Source organism: Anguilla rostrata, chromosome 1 (assembly GCF_018555375.3).
Source record: "Anguilla rostrata isolate EN2019 chromosome 1, ASM1855537v3, whole genome shotgun sequence".
Lineage (NCBI taxonomy): Eukaryota > Metazoa > Chordata > Actinopteri > Anguilliformes > Anguillidae > Anguilla > Anguilla rostrata.
This window is the reverse complement of record NC_057933.1, coordinates 2717788-2740031: the sequence shown is the minus strand read 5'-3', so window position 1 is coordinate 2740031 and position 22244 is coordinate 2717788. Positions and strand designations below refer to the sequence as shown.

The 22244-nt window shown below is 48.8% G+C and overlaps 1 long non-coding RNA gene across 1 annotated transcript in view; it reads right to left on the bottom strand.

The window, feature by feature from the left end:
* The window catches only part of LOC135261307 (uncharacterized), an 88745-nt gene that overhangs the window by 8765 nt on the left and 57736 nt on the right, over positions 1 to 22244 (bottom strand). Inside the window, exons 7-8 of the long non-coding RNA XR_010331878.1 lie at positions 18686 to 19194; positions 16731 to 16810 (exon numbers count right to left, since the gene is read on the bottom strand). This is a non-coding gene — a long non-coding RNA (uncharacterized LOC135261307). The remainder of the gene's footprint in view (positions 1 to 16730; positions 16811 to 18685; positions 19195 to 22244) is intronic.

Here is a 22244-nt window from a genome sequence, read left to right as displayed (position 1 = left end):
GCAGGGGGGGGGATAGTCCTACCCTCTCATACCGAGCACGCTATCAGGAAAGCTGAAAAGACATTCGCGGAAGCTCAGTCGTCAGGACTGAGACCACTGTGTTTCAGGTTCTGCTCTCTGCAAATTCATTACGATGTTGAGCCCCGCATCACCCCGTTAACTCCTGGACCCTAAGCCCTGTGCGAAGGACACTGTTCCGTGCCCTTAAGTCTGTCTCTAAGGCTCCAGTAACCCCCTGGGGATTTGTTTTCCCTCTATTCTGAAGCCCCACAGGATCCCTGGGTAGATTATGTTTAATATCGCTCGCGAGCATCTGTTTGTGTACATCGAGCTAACGCGCTACCGCCCGGCGCATCCAACCATTTCCCAGGAGTCAAGCTCCACGTCAAGGTCGAGTTAGCTCACACGCTTTATTTTTTACACTCCTTGAGGCTGTAACATCTGAAAGTGTAACATCCCTAGCCATTTACTAAATGAACGTTGATTGGTTACTTGATCAAAGCTGGTGACTGTGATTGGTTGATTGATCAACGCTGGTGACTGAATTAAAAAAAAAAAAAAAAATTGCTTGGAATTTTCCAGGACATTCCTCGTTTTTCTCTGCCTGTCGGACAGAAAAATGGAAGATACTGCGTATTATTTTTTTTTTACAGCCTCTTTTAAATTTCAGGTGCATCTTCACTAGACTATTGCCCCCCTGCAATAAAGCCTTCATTTCTCCATTGCCATTTTCATAAGCCCCTACCCCTCCCTGCTGAACACTCTCCCCCCCCCCCCCTCGCTGTTGAAGTGGAGAACGTGGCTCTGCTCCAGGCAGTGAGTGAGAGGGGGGGGGAGTTAATTTGCAGTAAAGTTTGTGGAGTGCGTGATCGCCCCGGATGACTGATTATCTGACCCGGGGGCCCCCCCCCCACCCAGGAACAGCTGCACGGAGCGGCGCAGGGGGGCGAGGGGGGGGGGCACTTCCCAACGTCGCCTGCAATCGGAACGACCCGTTTGGCTCGCGGCTGGTGCTGCCGTATAATGCCGCTTACGCAGAACCCTCCCCGCTGCTTCAGTTAAACAGCAATTTGGAAAATGGCGGGGATCTTTCATTATGGTCCCTGCTCCCTTTAACAGCATCAGCGTCACCTTTATTCCCTTCACTGTTAATATTATTTATTTTGTGTGACTTCATAGAAAAATAATAATAAGTAGCGCCATAAAATTGAATTGCTATCGCTCTTCTTTTTTTTTTTTGTAATATAAAGCTAACACCACAGGATTTGTTGGGGAAAAAAAATGCTTCTTATCAACTATTGTACATCTGCCCAATCCCAGACAGAATACATCCATTTCCTTTTCACAATACCCATAATGCATCGCTAGCATCGGGACTAGAATACACAGCATTTCTTTATCTTCCAATAAAACAGTGGCACAAATAACTTATATATAGAGAAAATAAAAAAATGATGATACTGAACTTTCACGGGCGCGAAGCAACCACTAGAATAGTGCTTTAACAGATACCAGACCATAGAGCCCATCCATGCACTAGAACAGTGCTTTAACAGATACCAGACCATAGTAGAACAGGCTAACAATCCAAATGACCACCATGAGAACAGTGCTTTAACAGATACCAGACCATAGAGCCCATCCATGCACTAGAACAGTGCTTTAACAGATACCAGACCATAGAGCCCATCCATGCACAAGAACAGTGCTTTAACAGATACTAGACCATAGAGCCCATCCATGCACTAGAACAGTGCTTTAACAGATACCAGACCATAGAGCCCATCCATGCACTAGAACAGTGCTTTAACAGATACCAGACTGTGGGACCCATCCATCCACAAGAACAGTGCCTTAACAGATACCAGACCATGGGACCCATTAATCAGTTAGTCTTTAACTGATCATTCTAATGCTGAAGTAACAGTCGTTGCTGGTAATTCAAAGTAATGGAGTTTTTGAACCCTGACTCAAATTTTCAAAAAAAAGAAAAGAAAAAACATCCTAGAAAAAACTACTTGTCAAAGGGTTTAGCAGAAGCCTTTTTGCTTAGTGTGGTCATTTTGTTAGCAGGTACTGTGATGTGACGTAGCCTTGTCCACGTTTTTGTTTGTTTAGTGTAATATTTTATGGCGCCAAATTCCACAGGGTCCTGGCCTTATCAGTCTTTAAATACCCGACAGTTACAGCTTATCTCTCTCTGCTTGTGTATGCAGTATCACATGCATTTTATTCTGCTATCACCAGGTTTTTGTGAATGCTGTGTGCGTTTTTTTTTTATCTCTTAGTGTTATTTCTTGTCTTTTTTGTGAAGCACACTGAAGGGACACTATTTACAAAAGGTGGAAAATACAAAATGAAATGTGTTATTATTATTATTATAAGCCGCTGAAAATAAGGATGATAAAATGACCTATATGTCAGGGTAAATCTTCCTCACTGTGAGACCAGTGACTCACTTCCAGACAGTTTAAAAATAAAATGTTTGTGGGTGACATCGCACATCAGACGAAACAAAGCAGAACAGCAGGGAACACAGTCTGAACTTCCGCATGGTTCGGTTTGGTATCCGCTCGGTAGAAGGAACAAACCTGCTCGGTGTCTGAAACAGAACCATGCGAAGTCAAAAAGGAGAGTGTCGCCAGGTAGCCAGGAAAACCGCGACACGGTGAGCATGTTGTCTTGGAGACGGGCCCGGTCCACAGGTAAATACGGATAAGACCTAACTGCCATGCTCCAGGTGACCTTTAACCTTCTTCTGTGTTCACTGAAGGACTCAACGATCTTAAACCCCCTTCCATCCAAGTCCAGCACATACTGCATGTGGCATGCAAACCCCAAACCATCAGCGTCCAGACGATCGTCTGCTCTAAGGCCGACCTCCTTATTTAACCAAGAACAAAATGGCCGCCTCCCTTCAAAGCAGAGGTGACTTCAGCCTGACGGTTTCTGAACTGAAGGGTGTGGTTTAAAGCGCACGGCTCTGGCCGCAGTGGCGGGTCCTCCATTTAGACCGGCACTGTACCCTACCCCGCGGTAAGTGGCTGAGCGGCGGCGGTGGTGGCGGCGAAGCACTCTCCTGCTTTTTTAGCGGTAATTACGTTCCTGGGACCGGCGGACAGGTTCCCGGAAAAGCATTAGCAATTAGACTCCAGCAGCCCGCTAAGGTGTTTAATTACAGACAATGAGTGTGATTAAGGTTAGAAGTGCAATAAATTACATTAGCATACTTTAGAAGTCAGAGAGGACACATTTTGGGTTGGGGTGGGGTGGGGTGGGGGTGGGGGTTGGATAGGGGAGGGGGGTGTACAGTGCAAGGATCGATTTCACATTCGCAGGGTAAATGCGTTTGGTAATGACTAATGAGGTAAAAGAGGTGGTTCAGTTCTCCCTGTTTTTTTTTTTCTACATAAAAAAACCTGGTCTGCTGCTTTCTCCTGAAAATGTGCAAGGGAGCAGAATGAACTCTATCAAATAATATAAACAAAGCAAGTCTTGTTATAGGTGCAAAAAAGCGATGTCAATATTCTTGAGGAAGAAAGCAAACTTACCAAACTGATCCTTTTCAATTTGCAGTCCACCAGCTCAGCTGTGCGGTCACTGCATTAGAACTTAGCTGTGCTTACATCTGGGCTGTCCAACCCTGTTCCTGGAGATCTACTTTACTGCTTTAGGTTTTCTGTCCAACCCTAACAAAGCACACCTCATTCAATAGCTAGAGATCTACTGTCCTGTAGGTTTTCACTCCAACAGAAAAGAAAGCACACCTCATTCAAGAGCTAGCAATCTCGTAGAGCTGCTAATCAGTAGAATCAGGTTTGCTGAACTCGGGTTGAAATGAAAGTCTACAGGACGGCAGATCTCCAGGAACAGGGTTGGGCAGCCCTGGCTTGCCTGTGTGTTACCCAGGGCAATTAAAAGTGAGAGTATTGTTTTTGAAGACAGACGGATGGGTCCATATTGAAATCAGTGCACTTGTCAGCGGTGCAGCTTTAAACGCAACACGCGCGCGTCTGAAAAGGCGGTCCCCCGTGTACAGGAAGGCTTTCCTTTAAACGAGCTGTTCAGCTTGTTTAAGCAGAAGGCCCTGGAGACCTGACTCAGACCTGCCTAACTGCCAGTAGGCCACAGGCAGCCAATCACGGTCGAATCCTGAAGGGGGGGCCTATTTAAATGAAAGTTTCCCTTCAAGTGCGCTCTCTCTCTCTCTCTTCGTCTCTCTCTCTCCATCTCTCTCTCTCTCTCCTTTGGTCTGCCAGATGGAAGGCTCTGGTTGTCCCTGAAGATTGGGGGGGTGGAGGGGGGGATAGAGGGGTGGGGTTGGTGTAAAGGGGGGGGGGGGGGGGGCGTAGCTCCACCTGGCGCCGGCCAGAAATTCAGCTGCCAACTTTAATCGACTTTTTGCAGGAAGACCCGCCGCCACCCTTTCCACGGAGCGCACCGAAGCTCTGGCTCCTTCCCAAATCCTCTCAGCGCTCCCAGGCAGCGGAGAGGAGCGGGGGGGGGGGCTGGGAAGCAGCAAGGAGACGGGGGGGGGGGGCGGGTGGTGCCCATCTCTGCGGTCAGATAACACCTTTCAACCTCTCAGCCCATCTGCCGGCCCGGCGTGTCGGAGCAGAGGATCATGGTCCGGGGGAAGGCGGACGGAACGCTCGCTCTCCTCGCGGGGCGAGGGCCTAATTGCTTTTTCGGCGTCTCCAAACGCCCGGGCGCTGGCAGCGCGCCACGCCCACCCCGCCATCCGTCCGGCGCCTTCAGCGCTTATGCAAATCACGCAGAGGAGCTCCGCCAAAGGATTTCTCCTTTTTTCTCTTCTTTCTCGCTCCCTCTCTCCACTTTCCAAAGCAGCTGCAAACTTCCTCTCCTTCCAAAGTTTTTGTCCTGCTTTTCTTTGTTTTTGTTTTTTTTGTTGGTGCAAGCAACTTTGTTTTCAGGGGTTCTTTTTTTCCTGTGCTTGTTGATCGGCATACACTGAAGGTGGGCCAGGTCCAACTGCCAAACCGTGACAGAGCTGGAACTCTGTGATAGAGTTACGGCTCTATAAAAGTGCTACAGTTCTTTGATAGAGTTACAGTGTTACAGGTCTGTGGAAGTTACATTAAAAGCTCCTTTTAAAAAACAGCTGGCAAAAAGAGTGATACAAAGTAACAATGTGATTAGTGTCTGTGTGCTTTTTTCATACAAAAAAAAATCATAACAGTCCTATGGTTAACTTTCACAATAGTTCAACTTCATGTCATGAAGACGTGTTTTCTTAGCGTCAGAATATTTGTCATAACATCACAGCAAAAAAAACAAACTGGTATTAGAAATGTAAAATAAAAATGGATAAAAAATTTTCGTCCATGTTTTTGCACCTCTGTATTGTGACATATTTTCACGAGGCCACCTATTATAGGAAGAAGGGGAAAGAAACAGACAGACGGGCTGAAGCACCTGGTCCTCTCTCGCTTTTACCGAGAGCACGTGGACATAAGAATGCGCACGAGCGTAAGGCCATTCAGACCGTCAACAGCTTCCTCCTCTCTGAAGAATTTGTTAAAAAAGGACTCACAATTCCAGAGAGAGAGAGAGAGAGAGAGCGAGAGAGAGAGAGAGAGCGAGAGAGAGCGAGAGAGAGAGAGAGAGAGAGAGAGAGAGAGAGAGAACGCTTTGAAAGCCCGACCGGCTCTACCCAAGGACGACGGCATCGATTGAGAGGCCCCCCGTGATGCGTAGTACACAGAGGTGCTGAAGGAGCTCACCCGATTGGCCGGCTCGTCGTGACTCGTCATCTCCTCATTCAGGAACCTTGGCATCCTTTTCACATATTCGTCACGGCAACCAACTGCCGCATTATGACCACGGGCCTGTGCTCATTTCGTTACAGTAGAAAGCGTCTCTTTACCCGATTTTCACATTACAAAAGACGAAGTTACACGTCCATTCTGCTGTTATGTTTACTCTCTCTATCTCTCTCTCCCTCAAGCCAGATGGGATTGAGGTGTTTTATTTATTTATTCAAGTTGTTTTTATAGGAAATAAAAAAGAAAAACCCACTACAGGCAGCACGTCTATGAACCACAGCCTCTTAATCTAAACCCACATCTCTGACAGGTTAGCAAAGGCATTTTCATTGCTGTTGTCTTTTAAAAAAAAGTGCATCACACCTCAGCGTTTAAAAAAAAAAAAAATCATTTTCTCTCTCTCTCTCTCTCTCTCTCCTCATCTCTCTCTCCATGCAGCTCTTTCTCTCAGTCTGTCTCTCTGGGAGCTCGGGCCATTGTTAACCACTTGAGATAGCAGTCTAAGTGAGGTGTCAGAGACTGTTGCAAAATGGCCGCCATTTTTCAGCCGGAATGTGCGAGACGCATGACATCATTAAGTGGACGAGACCTTCAAGGTGATGCCAGCAGTCTCCGGCAACACTCCCCCGGACGATCAATCCTCCTTATAGCACCACTTACCCCCCCCACCCACCCCCGCCCCCCCACCCGCCAATAGACCTCTAATCTATTTTTAATATTACCCAGTTAAGTGCACTCACGCCGTGTCTTCAGAGAGGCCGTCGTTTGTTTTATGGGGGTGCGCTGGAACGACAGCGCCGGCCTGTCGCAGGTAATGCCATGTAGAGCAGGAGGGTTTTCTGCTCTCTGGTTATCCAGCCATGTCCAGCAGTCTCAGTGCTGTTATTGTGTGTGTGTGTCTGTGTGTTTGTGTGTGTGTGTGTGTGTGTGAGTGCGTATGTGTGAGGGTGTATGTGTCTGTGTGAGCGCATGTGAGTGTGTGTCTGTGTGTGAGCGCATGTGAGTGTGTGTCTGTCGTGTCATGTGTGTGAGTGGGTGATGTCTGTGTGATGCTGTGTGTTGAGTGTGGTGCTGTGTGATGGTGTGTGTGATGTGAGGTGTGTGTGTGTGTGTGGAGTGTGTGGTTGTGTGTGTTTGTGAGGTGTGTGGGTGTTCTGTGTGTGTGTGTGTGTGGTGTGTGTGTGGTGTGTGTGTGTGTGTGTGTGTGTTGTGGTGTGTGTGTGTGTGTGTGTGTGTGTAATGAATGTGTGTGGTGAGTGAATGTGTTTGTGTGTTTAGTGAGTGTGTGTGTGTGTGGTGTGTGTGTGGTGGTGCTGTGTGGTGTGATGTGTTCGTATGTGTACTGTCGCACAGGGCGCTGCCCTGGCCCCTGCAAACCGCCCACGCGGCTCTACAGCGGGCCGCCGTTCATTCACCAATCACCACGCGTTATTTCATCAGCTGACCTTCATCCGGACGGCCCTGAATGAAACGTTCGCGAGTGCGCCGCTGTGCCGATCGGCAAACTGTTAGCATGCTGGCGGGAGGGCCGCTATTGTCCCGCGCCGGCTGGAGAGCCGAACGGCGCTCACCGTCCGCGCTCGAAATGCGTTGCCCGGGCAACGGCTTGTAGTGCACATCCTGTCGTATTTCACTCGCTGGGGGGGGGGAGGGAGCGGAGCTGTCCGTCGGGTCAAGGGGGAGGAGCTTAAGTGCAGTGTAATGGTGTAAAGGACCTGGGCTTGAAAATCAGAGGTTGCCAGTTTAAGTCCCAGGCAGGTCCCTTGAGCACAGTACTTAACCTGAAATGCCTCGGTAAATATCCGGCGGTAAACAAACACTATTGTGAGAGTTAAAACTGGATAAAAAAGGATGTGCAGTATACAAGGATATACAGCGGTGTTCATTGTGAATGTCTGTTAAGATCTGTCCCTCTGTGACTGGGAGATTTTGCCTTACGTTCCAGGTGCATGATGGGATTGTTTTAGAACAGCTGCAGGGAGGGAAAACGAAATGAGATAATGGCGGCTGCTTACCCAGTAAGCTCCAGAGGTAAAGGCGATCAGTGCTAAAGTACCCACGTGCCCCGTGTCTCTGTGTTTATTTTACTCTGCTGAAAATCACTCACACTACCAGTATGTACAGCATTACATTATGTACACTGAGCATTACACTATGTAAACAAAAAAAAGAAAAGAATTTAAGCTGTGTAAACCAGTCTGGATAAGAGTGTCTGCAAAATGCCAAAAATACTGTTAGAGGGAAACACTGACAACCTTTAAACTGATGCCCGGCAGATGACACGGTTGTGAGCGTGAGGATTTGGAGGCAACATCAGCGTTTGCACGCGCTCTCAATGTTTCACACCGTCAACGAGATTAAACGCAGAATGCCAGGATTTGAGGATTTGTTAGTCCGTTCATCTGTCCATCTCTATTTAAAAAAAAATTTCTTTCACAGAGCCAGAGAGGGGAAGAGATTTCCCAGGCCATTGATCCTCACTACATTTATATAGAACACAGGCTCACTAGGCTCAGCACAGTTTCCCAGGCCATGGGTCCTCACTATGACTGTATGGAACACAGGCTAGCTAGGCTCAGCACAGTTTCCCAGCCTATGGGTCCTCACTATGACTGTACGGAACACAGGCTCGCTAGGCTCAGCACAGTTTCCCAGGCCATGGGTCCTCACTATGACTGTATGGAACACAGGCTCACTAGGCTCAGCACAGTTTCCCAGGTCATGGGTCCTCACAATGACTGTATGGAACACAGGCTCGCTAGGCTCAGCACAGTTTCCCAGGCCATGGGTCCTCACTATGACTGTATGGAACACAGGCTCACTAGGCTCAGCACAGTTTCCCAGGCCATGGGTCCTCACTACGACTGTACGGAACACAGGCTTGCTAGGCTCAGCACAGTTACCCACGCGCCGCTAGCTTAACGTTTCGCCGGGTGCAGGAATCAGCGCCTTGCTCTACCTCCGCTCCCCTTTTAATCAACACTACCCACCGCGTGCAGATGGCGGCATTATTAGCCACATTCAAATGAGCCCTAATGATGGATGAGGAGCTCGTCCCAATCAATGCCAGTCGCGCGGTAACCGTTCGCCGCGCAGATTATTCCGAAAGCCAAGCGCTTGTGAAGTGCCTCTCCTCGTTTTTTTATTTTATACAATCAGACGCACCTCACCACATGAGCAGATGTCTCTGAGTCTCTCTCTCTCTCTCTCGCTCTCTCTCTCTCTCTCTCTCCACAGATCCAGGCATGAGGCAGGTCGTAATTATCAATTATACCTCAAGCTTGATTTTTTTTCCGAGGTGTCGGTTGCCCGTCTTTTCGCTCGCTCGCTCATTTGCTCCGGCTGCCGAAGAACGTCAACAAAGCGGCACCTTTCATCATCGCGATCAGAAGCCATCTCTGCGCCAAGAGGCCGAAGCGTGAAGTACTCGACCTTCCCGGGAACCGGATAAACATTTGCTCAACCGCTACGAGATTCGCCGCCGTTTAATTAGACAAAACACATTTTTAGGAAGCGGAACGCGACGCGGCCCCGTTCTGCCCCTCACGGCTCGCATCCAATCAACCTCGCCGCTTAACTCTGACTTGAAAATTATTTCAAGTGCTCACTTGAGTAAGGTCGGCAATCACCGAACTGACGAAACTGCTTTGGCGAAGGGACAAAAAAAAAAAAAAAAAAACGAGCACTTGAATTCATCAAATGAAAATTAAGGGAAAATGCTGCCCGACGGTGCATCTGCTAAAGAGCCAGGGTCGATAGCGATACACACAATTTACATTTCGTATCGTGTATTCTGCAATTTTATGAGCAGTCATAAATAGATTTATATTCGTATATTTATTGTAATTATTACGAGCAGCACTGCAGCCAAGACAGGGTCAATTGGTGTAGTCATGGGTCATCACATTTGATGAACATGTGTGGCTGTTTGCCATTTAAGAAACAAACAAACAAAAAAACAAAAAAAAAAAAAAGGAAATTGTTATGGGTGCTCTGTTCGCCACCACGGTCGCTCCCTCCCAGAACGGTGTTTCGCCAGATCCCCCAAAATCCCCTTCTGTTTTGTGTTGATCCTGAAAAAAAAAAAAGGTATGGAGGGGGGCGTTGGTTAGGCTGAGCCTGCGGCAGGGGGGGGGGTGTAGGTGTTTGGGAGGTGGGGGCGGTTGGTTAGGCTGAGCCTCGCTGGCGGGTGGGGGTGGAGGTGTTTGGGGAGGTGGGGGCGGGTTGGTTAGCTGAGCCTCGCTGGCGTGGGGGGGGGTGAGGTGTTTGGGGAGGTGGGGGGGCGGGTTGGTTAGGCTGAGCCTCGCTGGCGGGGGGGGGGGGGGGGGGGTCGGAGAGGTGTTTGGGGAGGTGGGGGGGCGGGTTGGTTAGGCTGAGCCTCACTGATCTGCGGGGGGGCTTCGGTGCCGCCGCTAAGCTCGCTGTGGCGGAAGCCGGCGAAGAGACATCAAACATTCGCCTGGAATGCAAATGCGCAGGTAACACCTTGAGAGGCATGTTTCCTGCCCTGGACCCCCCCACCCCCCCCACCCAAACCCCCCTTTGAAATGCAGAGACCTGGACTGCAACAGCTGAAAGGCACTGCTGGGGGAGACTGTGCTGGGTGCTGGTAGGACGGGAGGGGGGCACGAGGGAGGAGGGCTGTGGGAGGTGGGGTGGGGGAGGGTGGAGACCGAAATGTGTTTTGTGCCTAAACGCCGAAGACCATTTTGATTTGTAGATGATCTATTAACCTCTTCATCAAAATGGTGGAGCTGTAGGTTACCTTGCAGGTGATCCAGAGGTAGGAATACACAAAAAAAAAGATGAAAGAGAGTTGAAATAATATTAATTCCAGATACCAGCTGTGCAGAGGGTACCCCAGTATTACAGTGAGTACTCCAGAATTACAGTGAGTACTCCAGTATTACAGTGAGTGCTCCAGAATTACAGTGAGTACCCGAATATCTGTTTCAGGCTGGGTGGAGAAGTTATGCCTGAGTTTAATGCTTGTTAATGTTTTTTCTTTTGGGGAGAATGTATTTTTTTAAAGGGCAGGGATGGGTTCAGTGCTGACTCTAAATGCAAGATCACCTTGACGAGGAGGAGAGTCCCCTCAGCAGGGGAGACTCTGGTGGAGTAAATGCGTTGATGCTCAGTTGCGTCGAGTCCGCCCCCCCCCCACCACCCCCCACGACCCCACCACCCGTGGTTTATATTACAGTGTCAGCAGGAATGTCTTTGTTTCTTGCCATTTATGCCACATGAAACATAACAGTCGCCCGGGAGACCGTAACCACAGCGATGATGCTGGTGGTCCCTCAACCCCCCCCCCCCGCATAAGAACACGGAAGCATGAAATATTAATGTCTGCATAACCTTGCAGTATTACAGAGAGAGAGAGAGAGAGAGCCATCTTATAAACTCAGTCATACATTGTGATCTGAGAGGTGGTTAGTAAAACAGATCATGGCAGGGGGAGGGAAGGGGGGGAGATGGTCTATCCCACCTGGGCACCCCCACCTGAGCTGCAGGTAAATCGCCTGCAGGGGAGGCTGGCTTCAGACCCGCGCGAGGAGCCCGTGAGTCGGAGAGAAACGAGGGGAACCAGGCGGAACCCGTGAGGGGTACCTGACGAAACCTGCGAGGGGAACCTGACACGAGCGGCGTCCTGAATCCGCTGTAGGTGGCACTGTTCGCCCGCAACAGAGCCGCAGAGCGCTCGCTGCATCAGGAGCTTCTGAAGTTCAACTGAACAGCACCCAAAAAACAGAAGGACAAGAAAGAAAAAAAAGAACAGCGTAGCCTCCCCCCCCCCCCACCCCCCCGACTTCCCTGCTTCCTAAAACAAGCCCCGCTAATGCAAATACAAATAGATTTCTGAAGAGGATAATGTGAGCCCTAATGTGCAAATCCATAAAAATGGAATTAATCTGCGAAGATTTACAGAGCGCGCTGGACGGGCTGTGTGGCGGTGGGGTGGGGTGGGGGGGCGGCAGGCGGGCGGGCGGGCGGCAGGGCTGCCTGTGGCGCTCGCGCGTCTCGGCGCTGAGAGGCCGCGCGGCGATCGAGAGCGGCGGTGAGGAGTTTGAGCGGTTGAGCGGGTTCTGCCGCTCGTCTGGACATGGAGGCGCATCGGGTTCTGATTCTGCTCACCGACGGCGGCGGCGACGGCGGCTCGGGATAAAAAAGGCGTCTGAAGCGACGCGTCCGCTTTCCGCAAACAGAGCCGAGCGCGGTGAGAACGCAGACACAGGGCCTCGCAACGAAAAGGAAGACAACCCCCCCGCCGCCGCTCTGTCAAAACACGCTCAGCGCTAAACGCATCACCGCGACACACCGACGCGTCTACGGCGAGAGAGAGAGAGAGAGGAGAGAGAGGGGGAGAGAGAGAGAGAGAGAGAGAGAGAGAGAGAGAGGAGAGAGAGAGAGAGAGAGAGAGAGGGAGAGAGAGAGAGAGAGAGAGAGGGAGAGGAGAGAGAGAGAGAGAGAGGAGAGAGAGAGAGGAGAGAGAGGGAGAGAGAGAGAGAGAGAGAGAGAGAGAGAGAGAGAGAGAGAGAGAGAGAGAGAGAGAGAGAGGGAGAGAGAGAGAGGGAGAGAGAGAGAGAGAGAGAGAGAGAGAGAGAGAGAGAGAGAGAGAGGGAGAGAGAGAGAGAGAGAGAGGGAGAGAGAGAGAGAGAGAAGAGGGAGAGAGAGAGAGGGAGAGAGAGAGAGAGAGAGAGAAAGAGAGATAGAGAGAGAGAGAGAGAGAACAAACGCAGCGTCTGTCTCCCTGTCTAGAATACCTCCCACTGCTTCCACAGAACCTGGATCTGCAGATGAATTATTTTCTTTCTTTGTGTTGTGTTGTTTTATTTTTTGTTTGCAGTAATGCCATTCTTGGCTGGTGTGGGGGGTGGGGGGGTGGGGGGGGTGGGGGTTGGGGGGGAGCAGGGTTAGGTTCTCCGATGGCCAGGTTCAGTCTGTCACCCACAGTGCCATGGGCTGGGTTTTGGGAGGGCAGCCCCCCGAGACACAGAACCTTCTAGAACTGCTTAAACAAACATTACACTCTGTGGTGGGTTGGGTGGGGCGGGGGGCGGGAAGGGGGGCATCGTACTCTGGGTTACACAGTCGGGGCTGTGCTGTGATCAGGTCCAGAACAGGGACACTCAAACCCTAAACCCCCCACACCCCATAGTCTGAGACCACGTTTCTCTCCAGCACAAAAGAAACATGGGGATGGGGGGCGGTCGGCAGAATGTAGGGAAGGATGGAAGCGGTGGCTGGTGGGGGGGGGCACACAGAAGGGCTTTTCTCCATCGGTTCTCCCTGGTCACAAACCCGCTTGTTCAACGTGCTCCGTTCAGATCACCGCCAACTGACACAGGCGAGCAACAGATACTCCCCTAATACGAGGGCGTTGTTTTTTGTTTTTCTTTTCTATTCACGCAAAATAAAAAGAAAGACCTCAGAAACAGACGTTTCTTCCTCCGCTTCCTCTCGTTACCTTCACTCCGTCTTTCCACAGAATGATGATGAGAAGGCTCGTCTTTTTTTTCCGGGCCTGGACGTTGTGTAGAGGAACGGCCCACGTACCGCGTGCTAGATTGAAGAGGCGTTAAATGCGTGCTTTAGCATCTCCAGGAGCGACTGCACTCATAACAGAATTACCGCTAAACCTCCTGGACGCAGAACCCGCCCCTCTCCCTGCTTTTATTTTTGGAATGGGTGCAGCGCTCAGTCTTCCCCTGGCTGAGGGGAGCGTTGTCAGGACTCGTTCTTACAATGTGGGGGGGGACAGCGGTGCGGACATCACCAAAAACAAAAAAAAAAAAGCTCATCGTCGCTTCCTTTCGCTGCTGTCGATCGGAAAACGTTGGCAGACGCGCGCGACCAGGACACGTGGGGGTAATTTAATGCCGGCATAAAAAATTTGGTGCTGCCCGCAAACTCATTTGTCCCCCGCCAGCTCCTAAGTTGATGTTTTGACGTTTGGGGGTGAGGTGGGGGAGCTGGCGGTATACGGAACGCCGCCACCAGCGTGGGCATTTCACCGGGGCGCCCACACGGGCTGGCGCGCCTCTCGCAGGGCCAAGCCGGGGGAGTCCGGGCGCTCAGCCTGCCCGTCAATCACAGCAGTCACCGTGGGAACCGATAACTGCAGAAAGGCAGTGTGTTGTCAAGGTCACCACGTATTATTATTATTATCTTCTTTCAAAAAAAAAAAAAGAGTGCGGTTAAAAATCCCTTAAATTCAATGATTTATTAATTAATCTATTCTTCACTTATCCAGGTGACCCCACTGAGACTGACACCTCTTACGCTGGCATTTTCTTAGACTGACTGCCATTTTCTCATAGACAGTATCACAGGCCCTCATTTTACATCAATGTAAATTCTATAAACCTAAGGGCACAGTGGTGACAGACAGTGTGCTTCCACAATACACGTGCCAGCTCCGTCCTGCACACACACCCGTTCCTATTTATGGACCTCACAGGGGCAAGACCGGAAAAAAACGTTCCAGAGGAAGCCGATATCAGACGGGCAGTTATGAATCCCCCACTGTCTACAAGCACTTCTGCATGATGAGACGATGTCAATTAAACAAGACGTTAAGCTGAGATTCTGACTTATAATGGCCATCAGCTATCCCATGGTGCTTACTGAGGGAACTGGGGTATTAACCTCTGTGTGTCCCGGACCGATTCCTCTCTCCCTCTCTCCGTCTCTCTCCGTCTCTCTCTCCGTCTCTCTCTCTCTCTCTCAGCCTCCTCACCTGATCATACCCTTTAATGGTTGATCGGCTGCACGATCTATACTCCCAACACGTTTTGTTCTCTTAACGCGTTCGGAAACGGCCTTAACCTTCCTGGTAAAAACAAACGACAATAAGAAGAAAACAAAATCACAGTGATTGTGCTTTACAGCAGAAAACAATTAGCTGATGTCATGGAACCCTGAGAACAGACGAAATTATGCTTCCACATAAACAGAATTCCAAGACACTCCAGAGAGTGACATTAGTTACAAGTTCAACTCAGAAGGACAAATAGAAAACTATTATTAGGAATGCTGATGTGAATATCAGCCTGCTGAACTACTTGCTGTACTACGAGTAAAACTAGCTTAGCGTCGGCCAACCATCATCCTCCATAATTTTTATGTTTAGCATTGATAATATTGACCAGAGACTTAAATATTATAGTATAAACACACACTATACTCTGCTCCCCTGCTTCACCTTTATGCATTGATCAAGAAATGAATAATATTATACGACTGGAATTCATCTGGTATTCCCTTTTCCCCATCAGTCTTTACAAAAATTATTGCTACAAGACGCCGGTGTTTAATCTAAATGGGGAAGATCGCAGAATTCATCCAGGATTGATGATAATAGGCGGTGAAAATGGTAAAACACAGCAAGCCATAGACGCGTCATACTGCTACGGCTGTGATGTCATCAATCAACCGGCCTAATAAACACCAGCTGGTGAACGGCAGGGCAGCCAGCTGGATCGCACCTCTTCATTTAAAAAAGGAAAAACACATACAGTAGCTGTTTCTAACCAAAACCTCCACCTGCGTGTTGGTACCCGTTGCAAAGTCAAGACTTGGGTCTCATTCTAATCGCATATTTTATCTGTCCTCCTCTCCTCTGTCCCTCGCCTGGCCCAGAAGTCGATCGAGGTACGCCATCTTTAAGGACATTCCAACCCGTTAAAATGTCCCTTGGAGGAGGGAGGAGGGAGGACACTTCTGGAGGATGCTTGAGCAAGGAAACACGAGTGCATCCTCTGCGGAAGTATGCTTTTTTTTTCAGGAAGCCTGACGTATAACTCGATCGCCCTGTGGATGCACCTTTCCCCCCATCCGCTTGGGTCCCGACCACACAAGTGTGCAGCTATGCCCCCGATTCTGTACGGTAGGGCAGGAGAACTCCAGAGGGCCTACTTAACTCCAGAGAGTGTTAACCTCAGTAATCTGTTTCTGGGCTGTTCTGTCACTGGCCACGACCTTGAGTATTCATGACCTTATTGTGGGTCATGTGGGTAGAGTCTGTCTTATCACTGGAACACCTGTGATTCTACGCTCCTTGTGTTGACCTTTGAGCAATGCCTTTTTTCGCGTTTGCCTGTTAAACAATGCAGCTACCACATAGAAAGTGAGAACAACAGAGTTTTATAGATATTAATAAGTGTACGAATTAGAGTCCATTTTTTAAAATCTAAATACAGAAGCATCGGCATTGATTCTTGTGCGTGCGTTTGCCGTTGTTCCATGGTAAATTGGCAAATTTGCACTCTATTGTAAAGTGTACAGAGCAGTGTACAATGTACTCTGCTAAGTTTGCCCGACAGGTTTTGGCAAAATGACGATGTGCATTTGACTCAGCCCGCCATCGAATGGCTATTTGTGATAAATCATCACAAATCATAGCCTTTCATCAATTACTCACCGCAGTCAGCGGGCGATTGATTATTGCGCTTTGTCAAAAGGATCCGGTCCAATAGTTTCAGGGGAGTCGTCGCACATTAACACCAAAGGTCATTTTCTCCACACAGTTTGGATGGAAAAATGGCCACAAGTGCCGAGAACAATTCTTCGCAAAATGGGCACCGCTCGAACGGTTTTGGAAACATTAAGACTACATGATTTCCCCTTCCTTTTCTTTGCCAATTTTTGCCAACAAAGGCAGATTTTTTATGTTAGGAAGAGTCACAAAATACAAAGATATATGTGTAGCTTTAGTGATGGCACAGTTATTACATGTTTGATGCCCCCCAAATTTCAAAAGAGAGAGAGAATGGCGAAGCAGACGCGCTTTAGATCACATCGACGCGCACAAACGCTGATTTCTGATCTGTCTCACGATCGCAATTTTACAGCTGCCTGCATCTCAAAGCTCAATAAACTGTGCGTGTGTGTGTGTGTGTGTGTGTGAGAGACAGGCCAACGGAATCATTGAGTAGAATTTACCTTCATTGTCCACCTGGACGTGGAATGCCATCCACCTGTTCTGTGTTCGCCACATGAAAGGCACAGCAGCTCTTGAAAAACTATGGAGAAGGGCAACTACTTTGATTCATTGTATAAAACTGTAAAAGCCTTGAGCTACCTAATCATTCTGGGCCTTGAAAAGGATGGGGGTGGGGGTGGGGGTGGTGGTGGTGGGGGTATTTCATTGAGGCTTTTAAATTCACTTAAAGGATTAACAAAGTAAACTGAAAAAGATTTACAGAATGAGTTGTGTCCACAGAACAAGGGGAGGTCAGTATCTGCATTCCGCGCAGACGTTGGACAGTGCTCTTTTACACAGAGATCTGTCAGCGCGTGGGAGGTAGCCGCGTGCAGACAAAGACCTTCCAGTGTTCAGATCTAGTGCTCAAATACTCTTTCATTTGAAGGCAAATGGCAAGCTCGAATGGCCTGAATGGCCTGTTCTCCTCATTATATAATGTTCTTATGTTCTAGATGGGCTGAATGGCCTGTTCTCCTCATTATATAATGTTCTTATGTTCTAGATGGGCTGAATGGCCTGTTCTCCTCATTATATAATGTTCTTATGTTCTAGATGGGCTGAATGGCCTGTTCTCCTCATTATATAATGTTCTTATGTTCTATAAGGGCTGAATGGCCTGTTCTCCTCATTATGTATTCTTATGTGCTTATGTTCTGTAAATATAACACGTGGGACCAGGACAGAAGAGGGTGGCTTCATCTCTCCATACACGATCTTGAATGGGGATGAGGAAGAAGAAGAGGAGGATGAGGAGGAGTAGGTCACAGCTCATCGGAGGGAGGCGGTCGCTTTAATTCAGACACGCCCGAACGCCCTACCTACCCCAAGCCACATAAAAACCAGACTAATCTCCAAAAACTTTACGGGCCCGCCTCCCTTAATATCGTCCCCCAGCGCGCCAATTCACCGAGGTCACTCAGCTCCATAAACAGGCCGCGTTTCACAACGAGACGAACGCGAGCCCGCCGCAGCCCAGGAGGGCAGAGAGCGCGTCGTTATTCTGACGTCAATTTATTATTATTTTTTGCGCACATTTGTATCGATGCTTTTGCGTGATCTCGCCCGGCGAAGCATGGTTCCTCCTCACCACGCGCACCCGTGTGCACGCACGCACGCGTTTGTTTTCCTCCAATCACAGCCCACACGCGGGCGGTAAATATTCATGCCGCGCATCGCGTCTCCTCCCTCTGCGCCGCAGAACGCGCTCCCTCCCTCCGCTCACATATTTCATTATTAATACAAGGTGCGGCATTAATCGCGCTGTCTGCAGTGCCTCTCCTTTTGTTTTTAATGGGCTTATCTCTCATGGAGACCAATTAAAATAATTTGAGCACCATAGCTTGGCAGTTATATAAGTGAATTATTTAAGGAGGTACATAAATATGAATTGCAGTATTATGGTGAAATTCTCTCTCTTTCTCTTTCCCTCTCTCTCTCTCTCTCTCTTCCTCCCTCCCTCCCAGCTTTAAGTGTGATGTCACAATAGGCCTGCAACAGGAAGTATCCTGAAGGCTATTCTGTTTATCGATTCCTTCTATGGTCAGTAGAAGCTGGGGGGAAATATTTTGTGTGAAAGTTGTCAGACATGACCGCTAAGCACGCTCACAAAAAAATTAATAATAATAATTAATAATAATAAATAATAAATGTAAGTGTTTCAAGTGTAGAGGACAAAGTGCTTTCCAAAGCAGATAAAAAATAAGAATAATGGCACTTCACCTTTAGCAATTTGGTAAAATGGCAGCCAGCATGCTTTACACTCAAACCACTGACTAGTTTTGATGCACCATCGCCAGGTCACTCATACATTAGATCACCGATAAGCACCTCGCCTAAGAGCGCAAAAGGCTCCCCAGCTATAAAACACACAGCACTCAGCAGCCTGCCCATTAGGGGGTTCACTGTCACTCACCACAGCTGTTTCTCCCACCACCATTTTGCAAATTATAACCTGCGGTAGGAAAGAGAAGCCCTGGGGGAAGAAACACAATCAAAATGGAGGGTGGTGACATCATTTGCGCATCACTACCACCCAGATGCACAGGAAGCAGGAAGTAGCCGCTTCAGGCTACACTTGAATGTAAGAATTTTTTTTTTTTTACTAAAACCAATGCATTACAAAACAACCTGTGTTTTATTAAAAACCAGAGAAAGGTGATACTTATTCACAATGTTCAAGAAATAATATTTTCCAATTAAAATGTAAGGGAGCAGGTGTACAGACAAACAACCAACAGCATTCATGCACATGCACTAGCAAATAATGAGGAAACAGGAAATGCCAGGTATCAGTCAGGTACAAATAGGATCAGTTAAAACACTTAAGTGGATGGTATTGATTATAAACAGGCTTACTGAGTGATATTACCCTTTTGTATTGGCGTACTCTCCGGACAATCTGCTGCTAAGCGGTTGTGGAAACTGGAAAGACAAACAACAATACCGTACAATTAAAATGTCTTACAAAAAACAACAATTTAAACTTGAGTTCTGTGGCACTGGGATAACTGTGGCCCTAAATTACTGCATAGACTGTTTATGCCTACACTGTGTAATGAAATGTAATGTAATGTAACGGAAGGAAGCCTTAGGCACTGCTGTTGCAAACATGACATTATGGCGTACACTGTTTCCCATGCAAGCGAAAATGAAATTAAAAGTAAAAATAATAATAAAAAAAACTTTATATAGCACCTTTCCTGTAATAAAGCAGCAGAAAACATTTATACTCTGATAATAAAATAACGATAAAATAAGAAAACCGCAAGATACAGAATAATTTGTAGGGTTAAAAACCTGATTTGTGCATCAGAAATCAAATAAAAACTGCACTGAAAAATAAACATTTATGAAAATACAGAATCCTACGGAGCTGAGAACAGTTGCGACTCAACCAGAAGATCCGGTCCCTCACAAATATTTGCGCTATTGTGGAAGACAGAAATGTATAATTGTGACCGAATAACAATCACTGCTCAGCGTTTCGCGAAACGGTGTGGGGGATTTATTGTTTCAGCACTGGAATATGCATCGGCAGATTCTGACTGAATTATTAAAGAACAGCAAGAAATGCAAAGCCCCCTGTCAGTTCAATTCCTCTTATTTTATTTAATTTTTTATGGTTTTATTTTTTTGTGGAAAAATCGGACGGCTTTCGCCTGCAATCGCGCTTCCTCCGCCGTGTTTGCGGATCGCGCAGCTCGTTCGTTCGCGCATGGTGCCATTTTTTCCCCGCCCGTTAATCGTCGGGGGAATAAGGCGATAATTAGTTAAAACACATATTTAATTAGCTTAAAGAAACGAACAAGGGCACGGCACACGCTGTAATTAAGCAGACGCTTTCTGTTTCAATAGCTGCCAGGGTCACACAGATCCCAATTCCCCCCTCTGCCCTCCAGGAGCATCTGCCTCCTGTTCCAGAAGACAATACAGCGGGAGGAGGGCACGAGAAAGGCGGGGGGGGGACGGGGGACGGGGAGGGGGGGGGGGCGCCTCATGAATCATCTCCCCACGATACAAACAGTAACAGTGATGGATAAATATTAAATATGGCAGAGGGGGCGACGGCTGCAGACAGGCAGGCAATTTTTCACAGACATATATTGCAGATACTGTATCTGTTTGTACTTAAATGCATTTAATGTGATATGGGTCCCTCTTGTCTGCAAAGCACCTGCACTAATATGATTGTAGTTTATAGATACATTTGTCTGGAAGGTGTTTTGGATACATTGAAAACACATTTAATAATAGGGTACTGTTTGCCCTATCCCTGAGTGCAAATATTATTATTATTATTATTATTATTATGCTGTAGTGGTAGTAGGAGTAGTAGCAGTAACAGTAGTAGCAGTAGTAGTAGCAGCAGCAGTAGTAGTTTCAGTACCAGTAGTAGTAGTAGCAGTAGCAGCAGTAGTAATAGTAGATTTCATTGACTGGTTGCCCATAGCAACCCAGACACTTTGGGCAGGGCAGGGTTAGAGGAACACGCCGAGCCCAGCGTGATTTCCCCACTGCGTTTCCATGGCGACCTTGGCAGTGGCACCTGCCCAGGGTAAGGACCATTGGGGGGGGGGGTGGGGGGCGCTCGCGTGCTGACTCAGGACATGCGGCGGGTCAGCCCGGGAGGTCAGATGATTGGGGGGGCTGTCAGGTGATTAATGGGGGGGCGGTCAGGTGATTAAGTGTGGGGGGGAGTTGGGTCAGGTAATTAAGAAGGGGGTGTCCTGACGCTGGGCTCCACATTCCCGCTACGTTGTTCCCCACGACCTTCACTGTCAAGGGCGGCTCATCAGAAAGCCCCCCCCAAAACCACACCCCCACACAGGAGAACAGCTGGCATGCGTCCTGGCAGCTGAACACCCCCCCAGGTACACTCCTACCCAAACTAACCTTTCAATCACTCAATGGACCTCTGCCCATTCTCTTTCGCTTTCTATCCTTTTTACTTCTTTATTTTTCTCACCTTCGTTAGCACTGTCAGTTTCAGATGGGGGGTGTCTAGATGACTGCATTATATGTGCTTTACCCAAGCTTACATTGATGCTCATCGTAGAGCAGTTGGTTGGGTTGGTTCTTGTAGGACACTTCGACACCAGGCGGGTTTGAACGGCAACCCTCCGACTGCCAGACAATCGGTCTTACCTCCTGAGCTATGTCGCCCCACTCAGCCTGGGACGGTTTGGGACCTGAAATCTTCTCCTCCATCATTTATAACTGCACTTAACTGGGGGGCCACAATAAGGAAAACACTCATTGTTGGAGCAGGAGAGAACATGAGGGCAATCTCACCATGTAAGTATAACGCAAAAAGAAGCCGTTTTCACCGCTAACCGCTAAGGTTTTTAGTGCACGTCTTTCGCCCGCTGGCGTTCCCGCCACTCTGCCTCTGGCTCACAGGCCGCGCAGGGTCGCCCCCCCCTCCCCCCCCTGACCGCGGCGGCCTTGGCGGTGGTGGCAGCGGCGAATCGCTCTCCTCCTCCTCCTCATTAACCGCGGCCCCCTGCCGCTGGGGACAGGGAGACTCGCGCCCGGTCACACGACTCAACGGCTGGTCCCACCCACCCCCCCGTCCCCCGTCCCACCCCCACCCAAGCTAATTTGGCTCCCAGCAGCAGTTCCCGGTGGGCAAAGAGGGGAGGGGGGGGCAGGGGAGCTGAAACAGCTCCAGCCAATTTTAATTTCCAGGCTGCGGGAGCGCCACAGATGAGACTGCCGTTTGCCATTTGTGTCAAACCGGGAGGGAGAGAGGCGGAGGTGAGGTGCGGGAGGGGGTGGGGGGGGGGGGGGGCGGGTGCCGGGAGCGGGTCAGGGTGAGAAAAGAGTCACTTAAGGCAGCCGAGCAGGTCTGAGAGCTAATGGATTAGCAATGTGGGAGAGAGAAGTGCGATGACGAGCTCCATGAACAGCCAGGAGAAGGCAGACGTGTGGCAGAGCAGAGCCCTGTATCACAGAGCAGGTTTACTGAGTTA